The following is an 8,013-nucleotide window of genomic DNA, read 5'->3' on the forward strand; positions in this document are numbered from 1 at the left end:
TATAGTCATTAGATTGATTTAAATGGTTAAAATTAAATATACTTAATAAATTATATACAAATAATATTTTTATAGTCATTATCTTTAATTTTTATTAAAATATAATTAATAAATAAATTAAAATAATTAAAATTCACATAGTTATTAAATTATTTTGAAGACTAATTATTTTGAGTTGATAAATAAAAATAAATTAATAATTTAAATATTATATTATAAAATTATTTATTCAAAAATTTAAATATATATATACTAATAAATATTTATATGTCTAACATAAATATCATAAGAATTTAATTAATTTATCTTCTAAAAATATATTTTAAAAATATAATAATATAATTTTTTTAAATATTTTTAATGTATTAAAATTATAAAAAATAATTAATTTTTACAATAATTAGCTTATGCAGACAAGACACAACTAGCAAAACCCATATCATAATATGAAGAGTAAAGGACAAATCCGTCCCTGTTCTTTTTTTTTTTGTGGATATTTTCGTCTCCGAGGATTGGAAAATACTTTAATGTCCCTGACCCCTTGAAAAAGTGGACATATTTATCCCTCCGTTAGAGTCGCTCCGTTTGCCCTGACGGAAAACGGTGACGTGGCTCCCGTAGCGCTGACGTGGCCGTTACGGGCTGCCACGTTGGATGGGCTTTTGAAAATAGGATGTATTAGTCCCCAGGGACCAAAACGTCTTCGTTTCTCCCCCACCCCCAATCTATGAAATCCTGTGAGCCCTAATCCTTCAAATGCAGTGTGAAGGTGAAGCGGATGAAGGAAGAAAGGGAGCATTCCGACTCACGGCATCCGACGGAGCTCGGCCCCAAGTCCGACGGCCAGACCATCGAGTGGCTCCTCCGCCAGGCCAAGCCCTCAATCATCGCCACTACTAGAACCAGAACCACTCCTGCCAGCTTCTCCTCCATTTCCGTCTCCGTACGCGGCGGTGCTGGCTCTCTCTCTTCTCCTTCCTCAACCTCCGCAGCGTCTTCGCTCGACCACAAGCCCTTGTTGGCTCCCAATCCCTTCATACTCGGCAAGCGCATACGCACCGACGACGACACTTCTGCCAAGGCCGACGGCGTCTTCATGGGGCCCGCCATGGGGTCCTTAGTAGGCCCCGGAGCTCCCGCGGGGCTCTGGGCCCTCCCGGCTAGGCCCGATTTTGGTCAAATTTAGAGTTTCGTAGCGGCTGCTCCTCCGCTGGAGATGGTTGTGCAGTCAGCGGCGGTGTCGGTGTCTCAATAGCAACAAGCTTCTTTGTTCGTTCATCATCGGCATCAGCAGTAGCAACAAGCCATGGGAGAAGCTTCGGCGGCGAGGCTAGGAAATTACCTTTCTGGATATCTGAATTTGCTGGCCTCTAAGTCGAGAGGGCCCAGAAAATTTTAGGTTTAGGACTCTTTTGTTTTTAGTTTTTTTAGTGGAGAAGTCCATGAATTCAATTAGGATTTGTTTTAAGTTATTTATTATGATGATGATGAATTGCTGCAGATTGAGGCTGGAAGCAGTTTTTAGAACCTTGATCATCAGTGTTTGCTGTGTGCAAGTGCAAATGCAGCTTGAAAATTCATAATGTTGGTTGTGATTAAAAGAAAGTAAAGTTCTCCAAGTTGGGGAGACTAATAAGCTTTGTAATGATAATGGGATTGCATTATTGGTTGCTTGGTTTTTGAGTTTTTCACTTACTCTCGTCCATCATGTCCTAAATCCTAATGGAGTGTACAAGTTTGGTTGTTGTTGCAGCCAACTCAAGTGCAACTAGTAAATTTAGTGTTAATGGTGGTCAAGCTCAAGTCAACTTTGTTCCCAATTTATTGGAGTACACAACTCAACACAACACACCACACTACATTCCAATTCCTGTGAAAGAATTCATGTGTTGTTCTTGTTAATCATATGGGTTTTGGCACAGCTTGATGGATGGTGAGTGGTGTGGTGAGTAGTCAATGCTATCCTCTCTCTCAATCTCTCTATTTCTTTCACTTTCACATGTGTTGTTCTTGTTAATGATATGGGTTTTGTGAAAGAATTCATGTGTTGTTCTTGTTAATGATATTTTCTTGTTCATCATGATGTTGTTTTCTGAAGTCATTATAGTGTGGGTGAAAGACCAGTGTTTTTTGAGGTTACAGGATTTCATAGATTGGGGGTGGGGGAGAAACGAAGACGTTTTGGTCCCTGGGGACTAATACGTCCTATTTTCAAAAGCCCATCCAACGTGGCAGTCCGTAACGGCCAGGTCAGCGCCACGGGAGCCACGTCACCATTTTCCGTCAGGGCAAACGAAACAACTCTAACGGAGGGATAAATATGTCCACTTTTTCGAAGGGTCAGGGACATTAAAGTATTTTTTAATCCTCGGCGACGAAAATGTCCGCAAAAAAAAAGGTCAGGGACGGATTTGTCCTTTACTCTAATATGAATATCACACGCTGTTTTTGATTTTGGATTGGTAAATTCTAAATTCCTTAAACAGCGAGCCATCTCAATTCCCAACTCATGATTAACACATTCCTTTTTTCTCTCAATTAATGCTTTCCAAGAATTGGGGTTCTAATTCTAATTACGATTTGAACCAAACGGGGCAAGTTACAATAATTTATAATCAATTGCACTATAATCAACTACGATTATGACTTATAATGTTGGGTCAGATTTGCAATCACTAATAAATTAAAATAATTATTTTGAGAAAATAAAGAAATGAAACATTTTTAATTATGAAATTCCATTTTTAAAAAATATTGCTTGTATACAATTTTTTTAATTATGTTATTTTTGTAACAGTTATGTAAAATCTAGTTATTTAAATTTATTTATTAGATATGCTTTAAGAATTATTCTCCATGTACAAGTATTTTTTCTATACAAGTCTTTACAAGTCATTTATATTCACGTGCTTCGTGCTTTTTTCTTCTTTTTTTATTAGAATTTCTTCTCCTCCATTTATTGTTTTGAATCCAATCAAATGACTAAGGTGTAGTTCAATTTCAAAGAAAAAAATGTAGCATTAGAAGAAACATTTTTATGTATTTGCAGCAAATTTGGGTGTAACACGGAGATATTTGGGTGTAACACGAAGATATTTAGGTGTATTTTAAGAATTTTGGATGTATTTTTATTCTGATAAATTTTGCATAATTTAAACTTATTCCTCTTTCTCCTCTTCATCTTCTACTGCTTTTTCTTTTTTTATCATCATCACCATCTTCTTCTTTTTTCTTATTCATCTTTTCCTTTTTGTTTTACCTTCTCAAGTTTCTTCTTATTTTACTCTCTTAACAAGAATAAAAACAAAAAAAATCAAACAAAGAAGAAGAAGAAATACATAATGCTGCAAAATTACTTGCAAGAGGATGAATTTATATTAATTTAACTAAAAAAAAGAAAGAAATAAGGAAAAAGAGAAGAAGAAAACAAAATACAGCATTAGAGAAAATATTTTTCTGTATTTGCAGCAAATTTGGGTGTAACACGAAAATATTTGGGTGTATTTTTATTTTGATAAGTTCTGCATAATTCAAAACTCTTCCTCTTCCTCCTTCTCATCTTCTTATTTCATTTTCTTATAATTCTTCTTGGGAGAAAAAAATCAAACAAAGCAGAAAAAAATACATAATGTTGCAAAATCAATAGAAAGAGGAGGAGGAACAAAATGCAGTAACAATAACAACAATAAAATAACCACGATGAGGATGAAAACGCGAAGAAGAAGAAGAAGAAGAAGAAGAAGAAGAAGAAGAAGAAGAAGAACAACAACAACAACAACAACAACAATAAAATAACCACGATGAGGATGAAAACGTGAAGAAGAAGAAGAAGAAGAAGAAGAAGAAGAAGAAGAAGAAGAAGAAGAAGAAGAAGAAGAAGAAGAAGAAGAAGAAGAATGTAAAGAAAAATGAGGAGGAATGCAAAGAAGAAGGATAAGAAGAAGAAGGAGAAGGAGCAGGAGGAAGAACGTGGAATAAAAACGTCGAAGAAGAACCGTTTCTCATTTTCGCGCTATTCAAAGTTGAGGAAGCGCGTGTTTACACGCTCTTTAAATTGAGAGTTGTTTTTGTTGGGCTTGGGCTGACTTGTATAGATTTATATGCCAAAAAAAGACTTGTATGTATAGCAAGTCTCATATTTTAATGATAGGAATTATAAATATACTCTTACATTTTTATATAAAAGTCTCATTCTCATAACCTATGATAGGAATAAAACACACAATTCCCTACTTACAAGAATTAGAGGAGCAACAATATCCACTCACAATAAGTATTAACACTAGCACAATAATACCCAATAGCAGCGAAAAAATCACATAAACAAAAAATTAGAGACAAGCTAACACACCAAGATTTTTATCGTGAAAAATCTCCTCAATGAGAGAAATAAAAACCACGAGTCACCAAGACTAAGAAATAGCTTCACTATGATGAAAAATAAGATATAAGAGATTCACAAATTACTGCACAAAATATGCATACAACAAGACAAACAACACAAGCTTCAAAGCTTTCAAAACAAGAACAAGAAGATGAAAATACCACAAAATAGAGCTACTGTATGTGGCCAATATCTCCAGCTACAGATATCAAATTGACGATCCGAACGGTGGAAACAAAGAACCAAATGTGTGGAATACACTGTCCTAACTTGATTTCAATCCAACGGTTAACAAATCTGCAGCGACCAATTTATAGAGACAGCTTTGTATATGTCCGAAAATGACTTTCTTTCTTATTTTCTCTTTAGTGTTTGGTGTTCTTCTTTTAAATGAGACCTCTCTCACACAACCCTAACTCACCTCAGCCACTTCAACTTTTCATGGGTTTGGATACAAACATTTGGACTTTTTCTCCACATAGGAAGGGAGCCCAAAAATCCAACAAATCTCCCCCCTCACGACTATGTGGAGGTAACCGCCAATCCGGCGATTAAGCAACAAACTTCAAACTTCCATCTTGGTAATGTCTTGGTCATCATATCAGAACTATTCTCATCAGTATGAACCTTTTCAAGTTTCAATAACTCAGTATCCAAAACATCACGTATCCAATGATACCTCATATCAATATGTTTGGATCGAGAATGAAAAGTAGAGTTTTTACCAAGATGTATAGCACTTTGACTATCACAAAACAACACATACCTCTCTTGAGTAAACCCGAGTTCCTTCAAGAATTTCTTCATCCAAAGTATCTCCTTGCATGCTTTGGTAATGGCAATAAACTCGGCCTCGGTAGTAGACAAAGCAACACATTTTTGCAATCTAGATTGCCAAGATACAGCTCCACCCGTAAAGTTGATCAAGAAGCCTAAAATGGACCTTCTAGAATCAATATCTCCTGCCATGTATGAGTCAGTGTAACCAACTAGAATAAGCTTATCACTTTCATAATATAACTTCATGCTAGAAGTACCACGAAGATATCTCATTATCCATTTTATATCTTTCCAATGCTCTCTTCCTAGGTTTGAAACAAAACGGCTAACACAACCAACAACATGAGCTATATCCGGTCTTGTGTACACCATAGCATACATTAAACTACCCACGACTGATGCATATGAAACTTTTTCCATATCTTTCTTCTCTTTATCACTTGATGAACTTTTCTTGCATCTTAATTTGAAGTGTGTAGCAAGAGGAGTACTAACGGCCTTTGCTTTCTCCATTTAAAACCTGTGCAACATTGTCTCTATGTAATTCTCCTATGACAACCAAAGTTTTTTCTCCTTTCTATCACGTTCGATTCTTATACCAAGAATCTCCTTTGTCGGCCCAAGGTCCTTCATTGAAAATGACATTGTAAGTTGCTTCTTCAACATATCAATCTTAGAAGCATTCTGACCAACAATAAGCATGTCATCAACATATATCAAAAGGATAATAAAATCATTACTAGCAAACTGTTCAACAAATACACAATGATCAGAAGTAGTCTTCTTGTACCCTTGTTCTACCATAACAGACTCAAACTTCTTGTACCATTGTCTTGGAGCTTGCTTCAAGCCATACAAGCTCTTCTTCAGCTTGCAAACATGATCCTCTTTGCCCTTTACCATGAAACCTTCAGGTTGTTCCATGTAAATTTCATCCTTAAGATCGCCATGAAGGAAAGCAGTTTTTATATCCATCTGCTCTATTTCTAAATCAAGACTTGCAGCCAAACTCAAAATAGTCCTAATAGAAGATCTTCTCACAACCGGTGAAAAGATTTCATTATAGTCAACTCCCTTTTTCTGCTTGTAGCCCTTGACCACCAATCTAGTCTTGTGCTTTGGACACTGAGAATTTTCTTCATGCTTCAACCTATAAACCCACCTGTTCTGCAAAGCTTTCTACCTTTTTGGCAACTTTACAAGCTCAAATGTTTGATTATCATGCAAGAATCTCATTTCATCTTGCATTGCATCAAACCATTTCTTATTGTTGTCGCCTTCCATAGCTTCTGCATAGCATTCAGGTTCTCCCCCATCAATCAAGGTCACATATCCATCATTAAATGTCACATACTCATTAGAAGGATACCACGTTGAAGGTCTTCGCTTTCTAGTAGACCTCCTAGGATGGAAACCTAGTGGATCTTCATGTAGCTCAGGTTGATTATCAGCATCACCATCAAATGGAGCATCAATTAGATCTCCCATCTCCTGGTCATCAAGAACCAAAGGCTCATTTTGCTGCATATGCTCCTGATCTTGATTCTCTGCTAGTTTTGGCAAAGGAGGAGGCTAAACTGGATCTACATCAGTAAAGTCACTGCTCTCTTGTGATTGAATCTTCTTTGCCTTATCAATGTCCTCAATGGTCTAGTTTTCAATAAACTCTACATTAAGGCTTCTTACAAGCTTCTTTTCAATTGGATCATAAAGCCTGTAACTAAACTCATCTTGACCATACCCAATAAAAATGCACTGCCTTGTTTTCACATCTAACTTGGACCTCCCATCTTTTGGAACATGAACAAATGCTTTGCATCCAAAGACTCTCAAGTGACTATACGAGACATCTTTTCCCGACCAAATGAAAAAAATATTTTTCAAAACAGCGTTGCAAGCTTAACCGATGAAATTCCTACTATCAATTTCAATTGTGTCACAATTAATAATAAATAACCGTGAGTAGAATCCCATGTCGTTTCCCTAAAAGTTGACATAGAATGCAAATTATTGGATAGGATTTTTTCTGAATATTTTTGGAATTTGAGAATGGAAAAATAAATAACTAGAAATTAAAGCAATGAATGAATAACAAGAGGTGATATGTATTTAAAATAAAAGGCCTTGGTTAGGGGAGAGAATTGAAATTTCTATCTTTGTTGTCTTTCCTAAGTATAATAATAAAGGTTCATTGCTCCCACTTAGTTATCCTCTAACAATTGAAGGAAAGTCAAGTGGCTGTCACTAACTCTGACTCACAAGTCCTAGTTACTTCATGAGGAAGGACTAGAGTTGGTGAAAATCAAGTTAGTCAGCAATTTCCAATTACAAATTAATACTTGAGTATCACAACTCAAGGGTTTCTAATTACTCAACCCCCAACCAAGTTGGGAGTTTTACTTCATTAACATGAATGAAATTTTCATAAACACATAATCAGAGTAAGAAAAAGACATGATAATTATGAAAAATTAATTAAATCAAAATTGGCACGAACAATAATTAACATGAATCAAACAAACAATAAAAATAAATATAAAAAAACTCCAATGCATTGATTAGATTCAAAAGTGAGAAGATCCAAACATGAATTCAATAATCAAATGTAAAAGATTAAATAAGGGAATTTAAGAAGAAACTAGGAACGAAATGATGAGGAATGAAGGTAGCAACAGCTCTCTCAAGATCCAATTCAAAGATAAGACTAAGAAGGTCAAAACCCTAGAGAGAAGTAGGAGTTTCTCTCACTAGAATTCAAAACTAATCAAAAACTAAAGTGAAAAGTGAAGTCTATTTCAACTCAGCTCCATCCCTGCCTCTAGTCTACATTTTCGGGCTTGAATCTAGGT

At 35.6% G+C, this 8,013-nt stretch overlaps 1 pseudogene; it reads left to right on the forward strand.

Moving 5' to 3' along the window:
- Positions 1-778: 778 nt before the first annotated feature.
- On the forward strand, positions 779-1,399 carry LOC130934390 (transcription factor TCP7-like; annotated as a pseudogene).
- Positions 1,400-8,013: the final 6,614 nt, after the last annotated feature.

The sequence above is a fragment of the Arachis stenosperma genome, chromosome 6, assembly GCF_014773155.1.
Source record: "Arachis stenosperma cultivar V10309 chromosome 6, arast.V10309.gnm1.PFL2, whole genome shotgun sequence".
In the NCBI taxonomy this organism is placed as follows: Eukaryota; Viridiplantae; Streptophyta; class Magnoliopsida; order Fabales; family Fabaceae; genus Arachis; species Arachis stenosperma.